Source organism: Pleurodeles waltl, chromosome 6 (assembly GCF_031143425.1).
Source record: "Pleurodeles waltl isolate 20211129_DDA chromosome 6, aPleWal1.hap1.20221129, whole genome shotgun sequence".
In the NCBI taxonomy this organism is placed as follows: Eukaryota; Metazoa; Chordata; class Amphibia; order Caudata; family Salamandridae; genus Pleurodeles; species Pleurodeles waltl.
Window position 1 is genome coordinate 385,610,275 of NC_090445.1, and position 20,318 is coordinate 385,630,592.

Consider the following 20,318-nt stretch of genomic DNA (forward strand, 5'->3'; position numbering starts at 1 on the left):
CAAAGTCCGATCATGTTGGTTTTTGAAGGTCAGCACTGCTCCCAGTATAATCACGCTCTCTTTCGAGACACATCCAAAAATCGTTAGATGATCCCATCTGGCTAATCCATTGTAGCAAATACATTAAATAAAATAGAGGGTGTTGTGTTTATTAGAAAGTTAGTCTTTCATGGAGAGCCCAGAAGAATGTCTTTCCTTCAAGCATAGCCTTCAACTTAGTTTGGATATCTGGAAGGAATAGAAAGCAGCTCTTACTACTAAAGTGTCAGCTGTTTGAAGAGCCATTTATTTATGTCTGCCCTGCACTGACATATCCCTTCTGATGAGTAGTTTCCTGTAAATGTCTCAGATTGCAGAGATACTAACTACTGATATCCATATCCTGAGTAATATGAGTTCTTTAATATTCTCCTAAGAATATAGAGTTTTGCCACCTTCCACGAAAAGTGCCTTAAGAATGTAGTTTAATGTGTGCCTATATGTTGACATTCATAAGTACATAGGTTTCCACTCATACTCTGAAACTCACAGCTGGCCACATTCTGCCTTAAGACTACATATGGCACTCTGAGATATGGAAATCCTCTGGCTTTGTAGCTCAGTGGCAAAGCACTGATTTTTTGGAACCAGGGGACACGAGTTCAATCCTCATCAGGATCTTCTGTTTATCTTTTAAATCTTAACTCTTTTCAAGTTATTTCACCTAGGAATCACACCTCGTTTTAAGCTTGCTTATTGTCAACGTTCCCTTTTCTACTTTTATCTTAGCAAGAAGACTTGAATAATACCAGAGAACTACGACTCATTCGTCTCCCCTTCCGATTGCCTGACAAACGCCTGACAAACGCTGTTCTCACCCTGCTAGGCAAAACCAGATAATAACTCAATGTTTACCGTCCCTTGGAAAGGTTGAGCGAGTATCTGACCTCTCTTTCTGCTCAATCTGCTTCCACATAACGAGCGTTATAGGGCTCGAGCAGTGGCACCTTGGAGATTTTAATTTCTTTCCTCTCAAAACACTATAGCTCCCAGATACCTCGGCTCTCAGGAAAATGAGGTGAATCCTCAAAACCCCAGCCACCACTCACCATAAACTTCCTTTTCTCATGCTCTCTGTTCAAATGATACAACTTATCTTGTACTTTAAGTGAAAGTGAATGCAGGCAGACTTGTTTGATAGATTTGGTGACCTTGATTGGTTGGGGTGGATAAAGAAGTGAACCTGGTGTCTCAAGAAGTAGAATCAGGATGGGGATGAGGAAAAGAGAAATTGAGCATGGACCACAATCACAGGTTAGAGAAATACGTGTCATGAATGAAATCATTTTAAAAAGTTGACTTCTAGCAGGCATTATTTTTCAAAATTGCAGACAAATTAAAAATGAATTTTGTATTGGAGGAACAATCACAGCACACAAGAGGTACAATCTACTTTAGAGGAATAGCATATTTGGCTAAGGCCTTTGTGTGATGATGCTATCCTTTTGCCATTTATATGAGTTATATTTTATTCAATTTGGTTGATCAACATTTTTTGCAGCTCTTCAATTTATGGCTATTCATGCGACTATACTGTTTTTATTATTCTTGTTATTTAGCAAATTTCTTTTTGAATACACTGATGTGAATGCATAGTTCACAAGTCAGCACATCATAATGCAGTGAAACGAATCGTCCCGAAGGCGATGTGATCCTAGGGACCCGGAGGAGTTAGACAGGAAGATTCTGAATAGAAGTAAATAATCTTTAGCAAGCGCCATCTTTAATCTGAGTTTAATTTTTCCTTTCATTGAAATGATTTAAAAAAGATAATGCAGTTGCTCCAGGTGAGGCTCAAACTCACAACCTCGGCATGGCTCAGTGCAAGTACTGCTGTATAAGTACCGCGCGCTAACCGATTGCGCCACTGGAGCTCACACATACACCATGAGTCCAACTGCGCCACCTAGAGGTGACTTAGTAGACGACAGGATCGTCATCAACATACCGTATGCAAGATCAGCTCACATGCAAACATGTTACCCTGATTACTACAATTACAGTGGAACCGGAAAAGATTCTATAATTGTCCTGTAACATAAAATTCAGTCTTTTGAAAACCACATTCAATTATATCTCGTCAGTTCCGACAAAGTCTAGGGGAATCTAATTGTTATGTCTCATAAGCACAAAGTAGGAATTTAGCCAGAAAATGATATGTTGGACCCAAGTTGGGGGAAGGTGGGTAGTTGGATATCTTACTTCAACTGTTTTCATTTTAGCTACAGACTAGTGTCAACAGAGTACCTCGTGTGTACAAATGCTTTAAATCCTGTTCCAGGGTGGATGAAGTGGGTGAGTGGTTAAGGTGGCGGACTGCCCATACAGTGTGCTCTGCATGTGTGGATACAAATCCCACCATCGTCAAAGTCCGATCATGTTGGTTTTTGAAGGTCAGCACTGCTCCCAGTATAATTACGCTCTCTTTCGAGACACATCCAGAAATCGTTAGATGATCCCATCTGGCTAATCCATTGTAGCAAATACATTAAATAAAATAGAGGGTGTTGTGTTTATTAGAAAGTTAGTCTTTCATGGAGAGCCCAGAAGAATGTCTTTCCTTCAAGCATGGGCTTCTACTTAGTTTGGATATCTGGAAGGAATAGAAAGCAGCTCTTACTACTAAAGTGTCAGCTGTTTGAAGAGCCATTTATTTATGTCTGCCCTGCACTGACATATCCCTTCTGATGAGTAGTTTCCTGTAAATGTCTCAGATTGCAGAGATACTAACTACTGATATCCATATCCTGAGTAATGTGAGTACTTTAATATTCTCCTAAGAATATAGAGTTTTGCCACCTTCCACGAAAAGTGCCTTAAGAATGTAGTTTAATGTGTGCCTATATGTTGACATTCATAAGTACATAGGTTTCCACTCATACTCTGAAACTCACAGCTGGCCACATTCTGCCTTAAGACTACATATGGCACTCTGAGATATGGAAAACCTCCGGCTTTGTAGCTCGGTGGCAAAGCACGGATTTTTTGGAACCAGGGGACACGAGTTCAATCCTCATCAGGATCTTCTGTTTATCTTTTAAATCTTAACTCTTTTCAAGTTATTTCACCTAGGAATCACACCTCGTTTTGAGCTTGCTTATTGTCAACGTTCCCTTTTCTGCTTTTATCTTAGCAAGAAGACTTGAATAATACCAGAGAACTACGACTCATTCGTCTCCCCTTCCATTGCCTGACAAACGCCTGACAAACGCTGTTCTCACCCTGCTAGGCAAAACCAGATAATAACTCAATGTTTACCGTCCCTTGGAAAGGTTGAGCGAGTATCTGACCTCTCTTTCTGCTCAATCTGCTTCCACATAACGAGCGTTATAGGGCTCGAGCAGTGGCACCTTGGAGATTTTAATTTCTTTCCTCTCAAAACACTATAGCTCCCAGATACCTCGGCTCTCAGGAAAATGAGGTGAATCCTCAAAACCCCAGCCACCACTCACCATAAACTTCCTTTTCTCATGCTCTCTGTTCAAATGATACAACTTATCTTGTACTTAAAGTGAAAGTGAATGCAGGCAGACTTGTTTGATAGATTTGGTGACCTTGATTGGTTGGGGTGGATAAAGAAGTGAACCTGGTGTCTCAAGAAGTAGAATCAGGATGGGGATGAGGAAAAGAGAAATTGAGCATGGACCACAATCACAGGTTAGAGAAATACGTGTCATGAATGAAATCATTTTAAAAAGTTGACTTCTAGCAGGCATTATTTTTCAAAATTGCAGACAAATTAAAAATGAATTTTGTATTGGAGGAACAATCACAGCACACAAGAGGTACAATCTACTTTAGAGGAATAGCATATTTGGCTAAGGCCTTTGTGTGATGATGCTATCCTTTTGCCATTTATATGAGTAATATTTTATTCAATTTGGTTGATCAACATTTTTTGCAGCTCTTCAATTTATGGCTATTCATGCGACTATACTGTTTTTATTATTCTTGTTATTTAGCAAATTTCTTTTTGAATACACTGATGTGAATGCATAGTTCACAAGTCAGCACATCATAATGCAGTGAAACGAATCGTCCCGAAGGCGATGTGATCCTAGGGACCCGGAGGAGTCAGACAGGAAGATTCTGAATAGAAGTGAATAATCTTTAGCAAGCGCCATCTTTAATCTGAGTTTAATTTTTCCTTTCATTGAAATGATTTAAAAAAGTTAATGCAGTTGCTCCAGGTGAGGCTCGAACTCACAACCTCGGCATGGCTCAGTGCAAGTACTGCTGTATAAGTACCGCGCGCTATCCGATTGCGCCACTGGAGCTCACACATACACCATGAGTCCAACTGCGCCACCTAGAGGTGACTTAGTAGACGACAGGATCGTCATCAACATACCGTATGCAAGATCAGCTCACATGCAAACATGTTACCCTGATTACTACAATTACAGTGGAACCGGAAAAGATTCTATAATTGTCCTGTAACATAAAATTCAGTCTTTTGAAAACCACATTCAATTATATCTCGTCAGTTCCGACAAAGTCTAGGGGAATCTAATTGTTATGTCTCATAAGCACAAAGGAGGAATTTAGCCAGAAAATGATATGTTGGACCCAAGTTGGGGGAAGGTGGGTAGTTGGATATCTTACTTCAACTGTTTTCATTTTAGCTACAGACTAGTGTCAACAGAGTACCTGGTGTGTACAAATGCTTTAAATCATGTTACAGGGTGGATGAAGTGGGTGAGTGGTTAAGGTGGCGGACTGCCCATACAGTGTGCTCTGCATGTGTGGATACAAATCCCACCATCGTCAAAGTCCGATCATGTTGGTTTTTGAAGGTCAGCACTGCTCCCAGTATAATTACGCTCTCTTTCGAGACACATCCAGAAATCGTTAGATGATCCCATCTGGCTAATCCATTGTAGCAAATACATTAAATAAAATAGAGGGTGTTGTGTTTATTAGAAAGTTAGTCTTTCATGGAGAGCCCAGAAGAATGTCTTTCCTTCAAGCATGGCCTTCTACTTAGTTTGGATATCTGGAAGGAATAGAAAGCAGCTCTTACTACTAAAGTGTCAGCTGTTTGAAGAGCCATTTATTTATGTCTGCCCTGCACTGACATATCCCTTCTGATGAGCAGTTTCCTGTAAATGTCTCAGATTGCAGAGATACTAACTACTGATATCCATATCCTGAGTAATGTGAGTACTTTAATATTCTCCTAAGAATATAGAGTTTTGCCACCTTCCAAGAAAAGTGCCTTAAGAATGTAGTTTAATTTGTGCCTATATGTTGACATTCATAAGTACATAGGCTTCCACTCATACTCTGAAAGTCACAGCTGGCCACATTCTGCCTTAAGACTACATATGGCACTCTGAGATCGGAAACCGTCTGGCTTTGTAGCTCAGTGGCAAAGCACTAATTTTTTGGAACCAGGGGACACGAGTTCAATCCTCATCAGGGTCTTCTGTTTATCTTTTAAATCTTAACTCTTTTCAAGTTATTTCACCTAGGAATCACACCTCGTTTTAAGCTTGCTTATTGTCAACGTTCCCTTTTCTGCTTTTATCTTAACAAGAAGACTTGAATAATACCAGAGAACTACGACTCATTCGTCTCCCCTTCCGATTGCCTGACAAACGCTGTTCTCACCCTGCAAGGCAAAACCAGATAATAACTCAATGTTTACCGTCCCTTGGAAAGGTTGAGCGAGTATCTGACCTCTCTTTCTGCTCAATCTGCTTCCACATAACGAGCGTTATAGGGCTCGAGCAGTGGCACCTTGGAGATTTTAATTTCTTTCCTCTCAAAACACTATAGCTCCCAGATACCTCGGCTCTCAGGAAAATGAGGTGAATCCTCAAAACCCCAGCCACCACTCACCATAAACTTCCTTTTCTCATGCTCTCTGTTCAAATGATACAACTTATCTTGTACTTAAAGTGAAAGTGAATGCAGGCAGACTTGTTTGATAGATTTGGTGACCTTGATTGGTTGGGATGGATAAAGAAGTGAACCTGGTGTCTCAAGAAGTAGAATCAGGATGGGGATGAGGAAAAGAGAAATTGAGCAGGGACCACAATCACAGGTTAGAGAAATACGTGTCATGAATGAAATCATTTTAAAAAGTTGACTTCTAGCAGGCATTATTTTTCAAAATTGCAGACAAATTAAAAATGAATTTTGTATTGGAGGAACAATCACAGCACACAAGAGGTACAATCTACTTTAGAGGAATAGCATATTTGGCTAAGGCCTTTGTGTGATGATGCTATCCTTTTGCCATTTATATGAGTTATATTTTATTCAATTTGGTTGATCAACATTTTTTGCAGCTCTTCAATTTATGGCTATTCATGCGACTATACTGTTTTTATTATTCAAGTTATTTAGCAAATTTCTTTTTGAATACACTGATGTGAATGCATAGTTCACAAGTCAGCACATCATAATGCAGTGAAACGAATCGTCCCGAAGGTGATGTGATCCTAGGGACCCGGAGGAGTTAGACAGGAAGATTCTGAATAGAAGTGAATAATCTTTAGCAAGCGCCATCTTTAATCTGAGTTTAATTTTTCCTTTCATTGAAATGATTTAAAAAAGTTAATGCTGTTGCTCCAGGTGAGGCTCGAACTCACAACCTCGGCATGGCTCAGTGCAAGTACTGCTGTATAAGTACCGCGCGCTAACCGATTGCGCCACTGGAGCTCACACATACACCATGAGTCCAACTGCGCCACCTAGAGGTGACTTAGTAGACGACAGGATCGTCATCAACATACCGTATGCAAGATCAGCTCACATGCAAACATGTTACCCTGATTACTACAATTACAGTGGAACCGGAAAAGATTCTATAATTCTCCTGTAACATAAAATTCAGTCTTTTGAAAACCACATTCAATTATATCTTGTCAGTTCCGACAAAGTCTAGGGGAATCTAATTGTTATGTCTCATAAGCACAAAGGAGGAATTTAGCCAGAAAATGATATGTTGGACCCAAGTTGGGGGAAGGTGGGTAGTTGGATATCTTACTTCAACTGTTTTCATTTTAGCTACAGACTAGTGTCAACAGAGTACCTCGTGTGTACAAATGCTTTAAATCATGTTACAGGGTGGATGAAGTGGGTGAGTGGTTAAGGTGGCGGACTGCCCATACAGTGTGCTCTGCATGTGTGGATACAAATCCCACCATCGTCAAAGTCCGATCATGTTGGTTTTTGAAGGTCAGCACTGCTCCCAGTATAATTACGCTCTCTTTCGAGACACATCCAGAAATCGTTAGATGATCCCATCTGGCTAATCCATTGTAGCAAATACATTAAATAAAATAGAGGGTTTTGTGTTTATTAGAAAGTTAGTCTTTCATGGAGAGCCCAGAAGAATGTCTTTCCTTCAAGCATGGCCTTCTACTTAGTTTGGATATCTGGAAGGAATAGAAAGCAGCTCTTACTACTAAAGTGTCAGCTGTTTGAAGAGCCATTTATTTATGTCTGCCCTGCACTGACATATCCCTTCTGATGAGCAGTTTCCTGTAAATGTCTCAGATTGCAGAGATACTAACTACTGATATCCATATCCTTTGTAATGTGAGTACTTTAATATTCTCCTAAGAATATAGAGTTTTGCCACCTTCCAAGAAAAGTGCCTTAAGAATGTAGTTTAATTTGTGCCTATATGTTGACATTCATAAGTACATAGGCTTCCACTCATACTCTGAAAGTCACAGCTGGCCACATTCTGCCTTAAGACTACATATGGCACTCTGAGATCGGAAACCGTCTGGCTTTGTAGCTCAGTGGCAAAGCACTAATTTTTTGGAACCAGGGGACACGAGTTCAATCCTCATCAGGGTCTTCTGTTTATCTTTTAAATCTTAACTCTTTTCAAGTTATTTCACCTAGGAATCACACCTCGTTTTAAGCTTGCTTATTGTCAACGTTCCCTTTTCTACTTTTATCTTAGCAAGAAGACTTGAATAATACCAGAGAACTACGACTCATTCGTCTCCCCTTCCGATTGCCTGACAAACGCCTGACAAACGCTGTTCTCACCCTGCTAGGCAAAACCAGATAATAACTCAATGTTTACCGTCCCTTGGAAAGGTTGAGCGAGTATCTGACCTCTCTTTCTGCTCAATCTGCTTCCACATAACGAGCGTTATAGGGCTCGAGCAGTGGCACCTTGGAGATTTTAATTTCTTTCCTCTCAAAACACTATAGCTCCCAGATACCTCGGCTCTCAGGAAAATGAGGTGAATCCTCAAAACCCCAGCCACCACTCACCATAAACTTCCTTTTCTCATGCTCTCTGTTCAAATGATACAACTTATCTTGTACTTAAAGTGAAAGTGAATGCAGGCAGACTTGTTTGATAGATTTGGTGACCTTGATTGGTTGGGGTGGATAAAGAAGTGAACCTGGTGTCTCAAGAAGTAGAATCAGGATGGGGATGAGGAAAAGAGAAATTGAGCATGGACCACAATCACAGGTTAGAGAAATACGTGTCATGAATGAAATCATTTTAAAAAGTTGACTTCTAGCAGGCATTATTTTTCAAAATTGCAGACAAATTAAAAATGAATTTAGTATTGGAGGAACAATCACAGCACACAAGAGGTACAATCTACTTTAGAGGAATAGCATATTTGGCTAAGGCCTTTGTGTGATGATGCTATCCTTTTGCCATTTATATGAGTTATATTTTATTCAATTTGGTTGATCAACATTTTTTGCAGCTCTTCAATTTATGGCTATTCATGCGACTATACTGTTTTTATTATTCTTGTTATTTAGCAAATTTCTTTTTGAATACACTGATGTGAATGCATAGTTCACAAGTCAGCACATCATAATGCAGTGAAACGAATCGTCCCGAAGGTGATGTGATCCTAGGGACCCGGAGGAGTCAGACAGGAAGATTCTGAATAGAAGTGAATAATCTTTAGCAAGCGCCATCTTTAATCTGAGTTTAATTTTTCCTTTCAGTGTAATGATTTAAAAAAGATAATGCAGTTGCTCGAGGTGAGGCTCGAACTCACAACCTCGGCATGGCTCAGTGCAAGTATTGCTGTATAAGTACCGCGCGCTAATCGATTGCGCCACTGGAGCTCACACATACACCATGAGTCCAACTGCGCCACCTAGAGGTGACTTAGTAGACGACAGGATCGTCATCAACATACCGTATGCAAGATCAGCTCACATGCAAACATGTTACCCTGATTACTACAATTACAGTGGAACCGGAAAAGATTCTATAATTGTCCTGTAACATAAAATTCAGTCTTTTGAAAACCACATTCAATTATATCTCGTCAGTTCCGACAAAGTCTAGAGGTATCTAATTGTTATGTCTCATAAGCACAAAGGAGGAATTTAGCCAGAAAATGATATGTTGGACCCAAGTTGGGGGAAGGTGGGTAGTTGGATATCTTACTTCAACTGTTTTAATTTTAGCTACAGACTAGTGTCAACAGAGTACCTCATGTTAACAAATGCTTTAAATCCTGTTACAGGGTGGATGAAGTGGGTGAGTGGTTAAGGTGGCGGACTGCCCATACAGTGTGCTCTGCATGTGTGGATACAAATCCCACCATCGTCAAAGTCCGATCATGTTGGTTTTTGAAGGTCAGCACTGCTCCCAGTATAATTACGCTCTCTTTCGAGACACATCCAGAAATCGTTAGATGATCCCATCTGGCTAATCCATTGTAGCAAATACATTAAATAAAATAGAGGGTGTTGTGTTTATTAGAAAGTTAGTCTTTCATGGAGAGCCCAGAAGAATGTCTTTCCTTCAAGCATGGCCTTCTACTTAGTTTGGATATCTGGAAGGAATAGAAAGCAGCTCTTACTACTAAAGTGTCAGCTGTTTGAAGAGCCATTTATTTATGTCTGCCCTGCACTGACATATCCCTTCTGATGAGTAGTTTCCTGTAAATGTCTCAGATTGCAGAGATACTAACTACTGATATCCGTATCCTGAGTAATGTGAGTTCTTTAATATTCTCCTAAGAATATAGAGTTTTGCCACCTTCCACGAAAAGTGCCTTAAGAATGTAGTTTAATGTGTGCCTATATGTTGACATTCATAAGTACATAGGCTTCCACTCATACTCTGAAACTCACAGCTGGCCACATTCTGCCTTAAGACTACATATGGCACTCTGAGATATGGAAATCCTCCAGCTTTGTAGCTCAGTGGCAAAGCACGGATTTTTTGGAACCAGGGGACACGAGTTCAATCCTCATCAGGATCTTCTGTTTATCTTTTAAATCTTAACTCTTTTCAAGTTATTTCACCTAGGAACCACACCTCGTTTTAAGCTTGCTTATTGTCAACGTTCCCTTTTCTGCTTTTATCTTAGCAAGAAGACTTGAATAATACCAGAGAACTACGACTCATTCGTCTCCCCTTCCGATTGCCTGACAAACGCCTGACAAACGCTGTTCTCACCCTGCTAGGCAAAACCAGATAATAACTCAATGTTTACCGTCCCTTGGAAAGGTTGAGCGAGTATCTGACCTCTCTTTCTGCTCAATCTGCTTCCACATAACGAGCGTTATAGGGCTCGAGCAGTGGCACCTTGGAGATTTTAATTTCTTTCCTCTCAAAACACTATAGCTCCCAGATACCTCGGCTCTCAGGAAAATGAGGTGAATCCTCAAAACCCCAGCCACCACTCACCATAAACTTCCTTTTCTCATGCTCTCTGTTCAAATGATACAACTTATCTTGTACTTTAAGTGAAAGTGAATGCAGGCAGACTTGTTTGATAGATTTGGTGACCTTGATTGGTTGGGGTGGATAAAGAAGTGAACCTGGTGTCTCAAGAAGTAGAATCAGGATGGGGATGAGGAAAAGAGAAATTGAGCATGGACCACAATCACAGGTTAGAGAAATACGTGTCATGAATGAAATCATTTTAAAAAGTTGACTTCTAGCAGGCATTATTTTTCAAAATTGCAGACAAATTAAAAATGAATTTTGTATTGGAGGAACAATCACAGCACACAAGAGGTACAATCTACTTTAGAGGAATAGCATATTTGGCTAAGGCCTTTGTGTGATGATGCTATCCTTTTGCCATTTATATGAGTTATATTTTATTCAATTTGGTTGATCAACATTTTTTGCAGCTCTTCAATTTATGGCTATTCATGCGACTATACTGTTTTTATTATTCTTGTTATTTAGCAAATTTCTTTTTGAATACACTGATGTGAATGCATAGTTCACAAGTCAGCACATCATAATGCAGTGAAACGAATCGTCCCGAAGGCGATGTGATCCTAGGGACCCGGAGGAGTTAGACAGGAAGATTCTGAATAGAAGTAAATAATCTTTAGCAAGCGCCATCTTTAATCTGAGTTTAATTTTTCCTTTCATTGAAATGATTTAAAAAAGATAATGCAGTTGCTCCAGGTGAGGCTCAAACTCACAACCTCGGCATGGCTCAGTGCAAGTACTGCTGTATAAGTACCGCGCGCTAACCGATTGCGCCACTGGAGCTCACACATACACCATGAGTCCAACTGCGCCACCTAGAGGTGACTTAGTAGACGACAGGATCGTCATCAACATACCGTATGCAAGATCAGCTCACATGCAAACATGTTACCCTGATTACTACAATTACAGTGGAACCGGAAAAGATTCTATAATTGTCCTGTAACATAAAATTCAGTCTTTTGAAAACCACATTCAATTATATCTCGTCAGTTCCGACAAAGTCTAGGGGAATCTAATTGTTATGTCTCATAAGCACAAAGTAGGAATTTAGCCAGAAAATGATATGTTGGACCCAAGTTGGGGGAAGGTGGGTAGTTGGATATCTTACTTCAACTGTTTTCATTTTAGCTACAGACTAGTGTCAACAGAGTACCTCGTGTGTACAAATGCTTTAAATCCTGTTCCAGGGTGGATGAAGTGGGTGAGTGGTTAAGGTGGCGGACTGCCCATACAGTGTGCTCTGCATGTGTGGATACAAATCCCACCATCGTCAAAGTCCGATCATGTTGGTTTTTGAAGGTCAGCACTGCTCCCAGTATAATTACGCTCTCTTTCGAGACACATCCAGAAATCGTTAGATGATCCCATCTGGCTAATCCATTGTAGCAAATACATTAAATAAAATAGAGGGTGTTGTGTTTATTAGAAAGTTAGTCTTTCATGGAGAGCCCAGAAGAATGTCTTTCCTTCAAGCATGGGCTTCTACTTAGTTTGGATATCTGGAAGGAATAGAAAGCAGCTCTTACTACTAAAGTGTCAGCTGTTTGAAGAGCCATTTATTTATGTCTGCCCTGCACTGACATATCCCTTCTGATGAGTAGTTTCCTGTAAATGTCTCAGATTGCAGAGATACTAACTACTGATATCCATATCCTGAGTAATGTGAGTACTTTAATATTCTCCTAAGAATATAGAGTTTTGCCACCTTCCACGAAAAGTGCCTTAAGAATGTAGTTTAATGTGTGCCTATATGTTGACATTCATAAGTACATAGGTTTCCACTCATACTCTGAAACTCACAGCTGGCCACATTCTGCCTTAAGACTACATATGGCACTCTGAGATATGGAAAACCTCCGGCTTTGTAGCTCGGTGGCAAAGCACGGATTTTTTGGAACCAGGGGACACGAGTTCAATCCTCATCAGGATCTTCTGTTTATCTTTTAAATCTTAACTCTTTTCAAGTTATTTCACCTAGGAATCACACCTCGTTTTGAGCTTGCTTATTGTCAACGTTCCCTTTTCTGCTTTTATCTTAGCAAGAAGACTTGAATAATACCAGAGAACTACGACTCATTCGTCTCCCCTTCCATTGCCTGACAAACGCCTGACAAACGCTGTTCTCACCCTGCTAGGCAAAACCAGATAATAACTCAATGTTTACCGTCCCTTGGAAAGGTTGAGCGAGTATCTGACCTCTCTTTCTGCTCAATCTGCTTCCACATAACGAGCGTTATAGGGCTCGAGCAGTGGCACCTTGGAGATTTTAATTTCTTTCCTCTCAAAACACTATAGCTCCCAGATACCTCGGCTCTCAGGAAAATGAGGTGAATCCTCAAAACCCCAGCCACCACTCACCATAAACTTCCTTTTCTCATGCTCTCTGTTCAAATGATACAACTTATCTTGTACTTAAAGTGAAAGTGAATGCAGGCAGACTTGTTTGATAGATTTGGTGACCTTGATTGGTTGGGGTGGATAAAGAAGTGAACCTGGTGTCTCAAGAAGTAGAATCAGGATGGGGATGAGGAAAAGAGAAATTGAGCATGGACCACAATCACAGGTTAGAGAAATACGTGTCATGAATGAAATCATTTTAAAAAGTTGACTTCTAGCAGGCATTATTTTTCAAAATTGCAGACAAATTAAAAATGAATTTTGTATTGGAGGAACAATCACAGCACACAAGAGGTACAATCTACTTTAGAGGAATAGCATATTTGGCTAAGGCCTTTGTGTGATGATGCTATCCTTTTGCCATTTATATGAGTAATATTTTATTCAATTTGGTTGATCAACATTTTTTGCAGCTCTTCAATTTATGGCTATTCATGCGACTATACTGTTTTTATTATTCAAGTTATTTAGCAAATTTCTTTTTGAATACACTGATGTGAATGCATAGTTCACAAGTCAGCACATCATAATGCAGTGAAACGAATCGTCCCGAAGGCGATGTGATCCTAGGGACCCGGAGGAGTCAGACAGGAAGATTCTGAATAGAAGTGAATAATCTTTAGCAAGCGCCATCTTTAATCTGAGTTTAATTTTTCCTTTCATTGAAATGATTTAAAAAAGTTAATGCAGTTGCTCCAGGTGAGGCTCGAACTCACAACCTCGGCATGGCTCAGTGCAAGTACTGCTGTATAAGTACCGCGCGCTATCCGATTGCGCCACTGGAGCTCACACATACACCATGAGTCCAACTGCGCCACCTAGAGGTGACTTAGTAGACGACAGGATCGTCATCAACATACCGTATGCAAGATCAGCTCACATGCAAACATGTTACCCTGATTACTACAATTACAGTGGAACCGGAAAAGATTCTATAATTGTCCTGTAACATAAAATTCAGTCTTTTGAAAACCACATTCAATTATATCTCGTCAGTTCCGACAAAGTCTAGGGGAATCTAATTGTTATGTCTCATAAGCACAAAGGAGGAATTTAGCCAGAAAATGATATGTTGGACCCAAGTTGGGGGAAGGTGGGTAGTTGGATATCTTACTTCAACTGTTTTCATTTTAGCTACAGACTAGTGTCAACAGAGTACCTGGTGTGTACAAATGCTTTAAATCATGTTACAGGGTGGATGAAGTGGGTGAGTGGTTAAGGTGGCGGACTGCCCATACAGTGTGCTCTGCATGTGTGGATACAAATCCCACCATCGTCAAAGTCCGATCATGTTGGTTTTTGAAGGTCAGCACTGCTCCCAGTATAATTACGCTCTCTTTCGAGACACATCCAGAAATCGTTAGATGATCCCATCTGGCTAATCCATTGTAGCAAATACATTAAATAAAATAGAGGGTGTTGTGTTTATTAGAAAGTTAGTCTTTCATGGAGAGCCCAGAAGAATGTCTTTCCTTCAAGCATGGCCTTCTACTTAGTTTGGATATCTGGAAGGAATAGAAAGCAGCTCTTACTACTAAAGTGTCAGCTGTTTGAAGAGCCATTTATTTATGTCTGCCCTGCACTGACATATCCCTTCTGATGAGCAGTTTCCTGTAAATGTCTCAGATTGCAGAGATACTAACTACTGATATCCATATCCTGAGTAATGTGAGTACTTTAATATTCTCCTAAGAATATAGAGTTTTGCCACCTTCCAAGAAAAGTGCCTTAAGAATGTAGTTTAATTTGTGCCTATATGTTGACATTCATAAGTACATAGGCTTCCACTCATACTCTGAAAGTCACAGCTGGCCACATTCTGCCTTAAGACTACATATGGCACTCTGAGATCGGAAACCGTCTGGCTTTGTAGCTCAGTGGCAAAGCACTAATTTTTTGGAACCAGGGGACACGAGTTCAATCCTCATCAGGGTCTTCTGTTTATCTTTTAAATCTTAACTCTTTTCAAGTTATTTCACCTAGGAATCACACCTCGTTTTAAGCTTGCTTATTGTCAACGTTCCCTTTTCTGCTTTTATCTTAACAAGAAGACTTGAATAATACCAGAGAACTACGACTCATTCGTCTCCCCTTCCGATTGCCTGACAAACGCTGTTCTCACCCTGCAAGGCAAAACCAGATAATAACTCAATGTTTACCGTCCCTTGGAAAGGTTGAGCGAGTATCTGACCTCTCTTTCTGCTCAATCTGCTTCCACATAACGAGCGTTATAGGGCTCGAGCAGTGGCACCTTGGAGATTTTAATTTCTTTCCTCTCAAAACACTATAGCTCCCAGATACCTCGGCTCTCAGGAAAATGAGGTGAATCCTCAAAACCCCAGCCACCACTCACCATAAACTTCCTTTTCTCATGCTCTCTGTTCAAATGATACAACTTATCTTGTACTTAAAGTGAAAGTGAATGCAGGCAGACTTGTTTGATAGATTTGGTGACCTTGATTGGTTGGGATGGATAAAGAAGTGAACCTGGTGTCTCAAGAAGTAGAATCAGGATGGGGATGAGGAAAAGAGAAATTGAGCAGGGACCACAATCACAGGTTAGAGAAATACGTGTCATGAATGAAATCATTTTAAAAAGTTGACTTCTAGCAGGCATTATTTTTCAAAATTGCAGACAAATTAAAAATGAATTTTGTATTGGAGGAACAATCACAGCACACAAGAGGTACAATCTACTTTAGAGGAATAGCATATTTGGCTAAGGCCTTTGTGTGATGATGCTATCCTTTTGCCATTTATATGAGTTATATTTTATTCAATTTGGTTGATCAACATTTTTTGCAGCTCTTCAATTTATGGCTATTCATGCGACTATACTGTTTTTATTATTCAAGTTATTTAGCAAATTTCTTTTTGAATACACTGATGTGAATGCATAGTTCACAAGTCAGCACATCATAATGCAGTGAAACGAATCGTCCCGAAGGTGATGTGATCCTAGGGACCCGGAGGAGTTAGACAGGAAGATTCTGAATAGAAGTGAATAATCTTTAGCAAGCGCCATCTTTAATCTGAGTTTAATTTTTCCTTTCATTGAAATGATTTAAAAAAGTTAATGCTGTTGCTCCAGGTGAGGCTCGAACTCACAACCTCGGCATGGCTCAGTGCAAGTACTGCTGTATAAGTACCGCGCGCTAACCGATTGCGCCACTGGAGCTCACACATACACCATGAGTCCAACTGCGCCACCTAGAGGTGACTTAGTAGACGACAGGATCGTCATCAACATACCGTATGCAAGATCAGCTCACATGCAAACATGTTACCCTGATTACTACAATTACAGTGGAACCGGAAAAGATTCTATAATTCTCCTGTAACATAAAATTCAGTCTTTTGAAAACCACATTCAATTATATCTTGTCAGTTCCGACAAAGTCTAGGGGAATCTAATTGTTATGTCTCATAAGCACAAAGGAGGAATTTAGCCAGAAAATGATATGTTGGACCCAAGTTGGGGGAAGGTGGGTAGTTGGATATCTTACTTCAACTGTTTTCATTTTAGCTACAGACTAGTGTCAACAGAGTACCTCGTGTGTACAAATGCTTTAAATCATGTTACAGGGTGGATGAAGTGGGTGAGTGGTTAAGGTGGCGGACTGCCCATACAGTGTGCTCTGCATGTGTGGATACAAATCCCACCATCGTCAAAGTCCGATCATGTTGGTTTTTGAAGGTCAGCACTGCTCCCAGTATAATTACGCTCTCTTTCGAGACACATCCAGAAATCGTTAGATGATCCCATCTGGCTAATCCATTGTAGCAAATACATTAAATAAAATAGAGGGTTTTGTGTTTATTAGAAAGTTAGTCTTTCATGGAGAGCCCAGAAGAATGTCTTTCCTTCAAGCATGGCCTTCTACTTAGTTTGGATATCTGGAAGGAATAGAAAGCAGCTCTTACTACTAAAGTGTCAGCTGTTTGAAGAGCCATTTATTTATGTCTGCCCTGCACTGACATATCCCTTCTGATGAGCAGTTTCCTGTAAATGTCTCAGATTGCAGAGATACTAACTACTGATATCCATATCCTGAGTAATGTGAGTACTTTAATATTCTCCTAAGAATATAGAGTTTTGCCACCTTCCAAGAAAAGTGCCTTAAGAATGTAGTTTAATTTGTGCCTATATGTTGACATTCATAAGTACATAGGCTTCCACTCATACTCTGAAAGTCACAGCTGGCCACATTCTGCCTTAAGACTACATATGGCACTCTGAGATCGGAAACCGTCTGGCTTTGTAGCTCAGTGGCAAAGCACTAATTTTTTGGAACCAGGGGACACGAGTTCAATCCTCATCAGGGTCTTCTGTTTATCTTTTAAATCTTAACTCTTTTCAAGTTATTTCACCTAGGAATCACACCTCGTTTTAAGCTTGCTTATTGTCAACGTTCCCTTTTCTACTTTTATCTTAGCAAGAAGACTTGAATAATACCAGAGAACTACGACTCATTCGTCTCCCCTTCCGATTGCCTGACAAACGCCTGACAAACGCTGTTCTCACCCTGCTAGGCAAAACCAGATAATAACTCAATGTTTACCGTCCCTTGGAAAGGTTGAGCGAGTATCTGACCTCTCTTTCTGCTCAATCTGCTTCCACATAACGAGCGTTATAGGGCTCGAGCAGTGGCACCTTGGAGATTTTAATTTCTTTCCTCTCAAAACACTATAGCTCCCAGATACCTCGGCTCTCAGGAAAATGAGGTGAATCCTCAAAACCCCAGCCACCACTCACCATAAACTTCCTTTTCTCATGCTCTCTGTTCAAATGATACAACTTATCTTGTACTTAAAGTGAAAGTGAATGCAGGCAGACTTGTTTGATAGATTTGGTGACCTTGATTGGTTGGGGTGGATAAAGAAGTGAACCTGGTGTCTCAAGAAGTAGAATCAGGATGGGGATGAGGAAAAGAGAAATTGAGCATGGACCACAATCACAGGTTAGAGAAATACGTGTCATGAATGAAATCATTTTAAAAAGTTGACTTCTAGCAGGCATTATTTTTCAAAATTGCAGACAAATTAAAAATGAATTTAGTATTGGAGGAACAATCACAGCACACAAGAGGTACAATCTACTTTAGAGGAATAGCATATTTGGCTAAGGCCTTTGTGTGATGATGCTATCCTTTTGCCATTTATATGAGTTATATTTTATTCAATTTGGTTGATCAACATTTTTTGCAGCTCTTCAATTTATGGCTATTCATGCGACTATACTGTTTTTATTATTCTTGTTATTTAGCAAATTTCTTTTTGAATACACTGATGTGAATGCATAGTTCACAAGTCAGCACATCATAATGCAGTGAAACGAATCGTCCCGAAGGTGATGTGATCCTAGGGACCCGGAGGAGTCAGACAGGAAGATTCTGAATAGAAGTGAATAATCTTTAGCAAGCGCCATCTTTAATCTGAGTTTAATTTTTCCTTTCAGTGTAATGATTTAAAAAAGATAATGCAGTTGCTCGAGGTGAGGCTCGAACTCACAACCTCGGCATGGCTCAGTGCAAGTATTGCTGTATAAGTACCGCGCGCTAATCGATTGCGCCACTGGAGCTCACACATACACCATGAGTCCAACTGCGCCACCTAGAGGTGACTTAGTAGACGACAGGATCGTCATCAACATACCGTATGCAAGATCAGCTCACATGCAAACATGTTACCCTGATTACTACAATTACAGTGGAACCGGAAAAGATTCTATAATTGTCCTGTAACATAAAATTCAGTCTTTTGAAAACCACATTCAATTATATCTCGTCAGTTCCGACAAAGTCTAGAGGAATCTAATTGTTATGTCTCATAAGCACAAAGGAGGAATTTAGCCAGAAAATGATATGTTGGACCCAAGTTGGGGGAAGGTGGGTAGTTGGATATCTTACTTCAACTGTTTTAATTTTAGCTACAGACTAGTGTCAACAGAGTACCTCATGTTAACAAATGCTTTAAATCCTGTTACAGGGTGGATGAAGTGGGTGAGTGGTTAAGGTGGCGGACTGCCCATACAGTGTGCTCTGCATGTGTGGATACAAATCCCACCATCGTCAAAGTCCGATCATGTTGGTTTTTGAAGGTCAGCACTGCTCCCAGTATAATTACGCTCTCTTTCGAGACACATCCAGAAATCGTTAGATGATCCCATCTGGCTAATCCATTGTAGCAAATACATTAAATAAAATAGAGGGTGTTGTGTTTATTAGAAAGTTAGTCTTTCATGGAGAGCCCAGAAGAATGTCTTTCCTTCAAGCATGGCCTTCTACTTAGTTTGGATATCTGGAAGGAATAGAAAGCAGCTCTTACTACTAAAGTGTCAGCTGTTTGAAGAGCCATTTATTTATGTCTGCCCTGCACTGACATATCCCTTCTGATGAGTAGTTTCCTGTAAATGTCTCAGATTGCAGAGATACTAACTACTGATATCCGTATCCTGAGTAATGTGAGTTCTTTAATATTCTCCTAAGAATATAGAGTTTTGCCACCTTCCACGAAAAGTGCCTTAAGAATGTAGTTTAATGTGTGCCTATATGTTGACATTCATAAGTACATAGGTTTCCACTCATACTCTGAAACTCACAGCTGGCCACATTCTGCCTTAAGACTACATATGGCACTCTGAGATATGGAAATCCTCCGGCTTTGTAGCTCAGTGGCAAAGCACGGATTTTTTGGAACCAGGGGACACGAGTTCAATCCTCATCAGGATCTTCTGTTTATCTTTTAAATCTTAACTCTTTTCAAGTTATTTCACCTAGGAACCACACCTCGTTTTAAGCTTGCTTATTGTCAACGTTCCCTTTTCTGCTTTTATCTTAGCAAGAAGACTTGAATAATACCAGAGAACTACGACTCATTCGTCTCCCCTTCCGATTGCCTGACAAACGCCTGACAAACGCTGTTCTCACCCTGCTAGGCAAAACCAGATAATAACTCAATGTTTACCGTCCCTTGGAAAGGTTGAGCGAGTATCTGACCTCTCTTTCTGCTCAATCTGCTTCCACATAACGAGCGTTATAGGGCTCGAGCAGTGGCACCTTGGAGATTTTAATTTCTTTCCTCTCAAAACACTATAGCTCCCAGATACCTCGGCTCTCAGGAAAATGAGGTGAATCCTCAAAACCCCAGCCACCACTCACCATAAACTTCCTTTTCTCATGCTCTC

At 40.2% G+C, this 20,318-nt stretch overlaps 8 non-coding genes across 8 annotated transcripts; all 8 read right to left on the bottom strand.

Moving 5' to 3' along the window:
• Positions 1-1,818: 1,818 nt before the first annotated feature.
• On the bottom strand, positions 1,819-1,913 carry TRNAI-UAU (transfer RNA isoleucine (anticodon UAU)). The gene is made up of 2 exons: positions 1,876-1,913; positions 1,819-1,854 (listed from the first exon to the last, which is right to left on the bottom strand). It is a non-coding gene; the product is annotated as a tRNA-Ile (tRNA).
• A 2,308-nt stretch (positions 1,914-4,221) lies between these two features.
• Positions 4,222-4,316, bottom strand: TRNAI-UAU (transfer RNA isoleucine (anticodon UAU)). The gene is made up of 2 exons: positions 4,279-4,316; positions 4,222-4,257 (listed from the first exon to the last, which is right to left on the bottom strand). It is a non-coding gene; the product is annotated as a tRNA-Ile (tRNA).
• Positions 4,317-6,613: 2,297 nt separating this feature from the next.
• On the bottom strand, positions 6,614-6,708 carry TRNAI-UAU (transfer RNA isoleucine (anticodon UAU)). The gene is made up of 2 exons: positions 6,671-6,708; positions 6,614-6,649 (listed from the first exon to the last, which is right to left on the bottom strand). It is a non-coding gene; the product is annotated as a tRNA-Ile (tRNA).
• Positions 6,709-9,016: 2,308 nt separating this feature from the next.
• TRNAI-UAU (transfer RNA isoleucine (anticodon UAU)) lies at positions 9,017-9,111 on the bottom strand. The gene is made up of 2 exons: positions 9,074-9,111; positions 9,017-9,052 (listed from the first exon to the last, which is right to left on the bottom strand). It is a non-coding gene; the product is annotated as a tRNA-Ile (tRNA).
• Positions 9,112-11,420: 2,309 nt separating this feature from the next.
• Positions 11,421-11,515, bottom strand: TRNAI-UAU (transfer RNA isoleucine (anticodon UAU)). The gene is made up of 2 exons: positions 11,478-11,515; positions 11,421-11,456 (listed from the first exon to the last, which is right to left on the bottom strand). It is a non-coding gene; the product is annotated as a tRNA-Ile (tRNA).
• A 2,308-nt stretch (positions 11,516-13,823) lies between these two features.
• TRNAI-UAU (transfer RNA isoleucine (anticodon UAU)) lies at positions 13,824-13,918 on the bottom strand. Its single transcript has 2 exons — positions 13,881-13,918; positions 13,824-13,859 (listed from the first exon to the last, which is right to left on the bottom strand). It is a non-coding gene; the product is annotated as a tRNA-Ile (tRNA).
• A 2,297-nt stretch (positions 13,919-16,215) lies between these two features.
• Positions 16,216-16,310, bottom strand: TRNAI-UAU (transfer RNA isoleucine (anticodon UAU)). Its single transcript has 2 exons — positions 16,273-16,310; positions 16,216-16,251 (listed from the first exon to the last, which is right to left on the bottom strand). It is a non-coding gene; the product is annotated as a tRNA-Ile (tRNA).
• A 2,308-nt stretch (positions 16,311-18,618) lies between these two features.
• On the bottom strand, positions 18,619-18,713 carry TRNAI-UAU (transfer RNA isoleucine (anticodon UAU)). Its single transcript has 2 exons — positions 18,676-18,713; positions 18,619-18,654 (listed from the first exon to the last, which is right to left on the bottom strand). It is a non-coding gene; the product is annotated as a tRNA-Ile (tRNA).
• Between the last annotated feature and the right edge of the window lie 1,605 nt (positions 18,714-20,318).